The sequence below is a fragment of the Chenopodium album genome, chromosome 1 (assembly GCF_948465745.1).
Source record: "Chenopodium album chromosome 1, dcCheAlbu1.1, whole genome shotgun sequence".
Classification (NCBI taxonomy): Eukaryota; Viridiplantae; Streptophyta; class Magnoliopsida; order Caryophyllales; family Amaranthaceae; genus Chenopodium; species Chenopodium album.
Genome location: NC_137834.1, coordinates 80680850 through 80683098, shown reverse-complemented (window position 1 = coordinate 80683098; position 2249 = coordinate 80680850). Strand labels below are relative to the sequence as shown.

The 2249-nt window shown below is 39.8% G+C and overlaps 1 non-coding gene across 1 annotated transcript; it reads right to left on the bottom strand.

Annotated features, from left to right (window-relative positions):
• Window positions 1–833: 833 nt before the first annotated feature.
• Window positions 834–940, bottom strand: LOC145566400 (small nucleolar RNA R71). The gene has a single exon (XR_014095413.1). It is a non-coding gene; the product is annotated as a small nucleolar RNA R71 (small nucleolar RNA).
• Between the last annotated feature and the right edge of the window lie 1309 nt (window positions 941–2249).

Here is a 2249-nt window from a genome sequence, read left to right as displayed (position 1 = left end):
TAAATAATTTAGATTATATTAATTAATTATGAATAAAAAGACTTGTTTCCCTGTGGAGATCGACCCTACTTCCCTATCTACCTTAGTTAGTGATTTAGGTAATTATTTTTGATTAGGGGATACGACTTTACCCTGTTAAAATTTGGCGCCGTTGCCGGGGAAACGGTTTTATTTTTATTTCTGATTGTTTTTGTAGTCTAGATTATTTCTCTTTTGTCTCAGAGAGCGTTAGTTCTCTGAGGCAAATCTCATATTTTCTTCTAGTTTTTGTTTATGCCCAGGTGTTCCAGATCAGGTTACATCCCATTCGATCCTGAGATCGAACGTTCCTTCCATAGACAGAAAAACTTCTACAAGCAAATCCTGGCGGATTCTGGTGATACTAACAATAATCACCGCAATCCTCCAACTGATTCTAGCGATTTAGAGGTATCATCAGACACAGAATCAGAGATGGCGGCTCCAAAGAAGCTTAATGATTATTCACAACCAAACTTACGGATTTTTCACATCTCACCCCTACTCCGGCTCTTGATGGGGTTCAATTTGAAATCAAACCCCAATTTATAACGATGATAGAGAGGAAGCAATTCAGTGGAGCCAAGGGTGAAGACCCGAATCTTCACATTGCTGACTATTGTTAATATTGCAACACCATCAGGCAAGCCGGGGTCACTCAAGACCAAATCAGGGAGATTCTCTTTCCCTTCTCTCTAACTGGAAAAGCTAAATTATGGTTTAATGGCTTAAATAGAACTACACTTGGTATAACTGACTGGGAAACTCTTGTTTTGAATTTCTATAACAAATATTATCCTGCAGAGAGAACAGCAGTACTACGGAGTGCTATTCAGAACTTTGCCCAAGAAGCCGATGAGTCTTTATATGAGGCTTGGGAGAGGTTCAAGGACCTACAAAGAGAATGCCCCCACCATAATTTAGCACAATGGCAGTTAATCCAAGCCTTTTATAACAACATTGGAAATTCTTCTAGAATAATTTTAGACTCTACATCTAGTGGGAAATTTATGAATCTTAATGTTGATGATGCAAGTCAGGTTATTGAAGACATGGCGATACACAATTCCCAATATGGGAATCCTAGAGGATTTGCTAACAAGGGGAAACATAGTGTCGACTCTGTATCCTTTTTGCAAGCTCAACTGACCTCTATTTGTCAAAAATTAGATAATCTGAGCACTGCTAGTGTAGCTAATGTTTCTGCGATTAATAATAATTCTAATGAGGCTTTCTGTGAGAATTGTGGTATTGTAGGTCATTGGGAGCAGGATTGCAGGAGTTCCGTGGAGCAAGTTAATGCCTTCCAAGCTTATAGGCAGAATAACCCATACTCCAACACTTACAATCCTGGGTATCGGAATCATCCATACCTTTCCTACCGGAGCACTAATGTTCAAAATCCACCACCACAAGAACCACAGGTGCCACAGCATCAGCAGCAGAAATACTATCATCCCAACGCTAGCCAGAAGAATCAACCACAACAACCCCCCTCATCTTCCGACCCTTCCTTGGGGGAAATTAGAGCAATGTTGGTCAATATGCAAAAGCACATGGAGAGCAGATATGCGACAATTGATCAAATTTTAGCGCATAATAAAATTGTAGATAATCAAATTGCACAACTCTCCGCTACTCTACAAGCACGCCAACAGGGAGCCCTGCCGGCACAGCCAACTAGGCCTACGGATCAAGCATTTGCAATTACTCTAAGGAGTGGTTCAAACTATGAAGGGCCCTCTATGCCTAGAGTTGATGAACCTATTTTATTAAATAATGCTAATCTTGATTCCATTAAACCAAACAATGTAGTTGATAGCCCTGCAGGGCTAGAGGATAATACTAACACATCTAATTCTACATTGCAGGGTAAAACTCCAGAGAAGGTGGCTACTCCAGATAAGAATAAGAATGCTCAAAAGCCAATCATCAAACTTCCTTTCCCCAATCGTCAATTGAAGACAAACTTGGATAAGCAGTTTGGTAAGTTCCTGGAGGTGGTTAAAGATTTGAAGGTTACAGTTCCCTTTACTGAATTGATCACACAAATCCCCTCATATGCAAAATTTATGAAAGAAATATTGACGAGAAAAAGGTCTATTAGTGAGGTAGAGACAGTAGCTTTCACTGCAGAGTGTAGTGCCGTACTTCGAAATAAGTCTCCACCTAAATTAAAGATCCGGGTAGTTTTTCTATCCCTTGTCATATTGGCAATCTCTTGATTGATA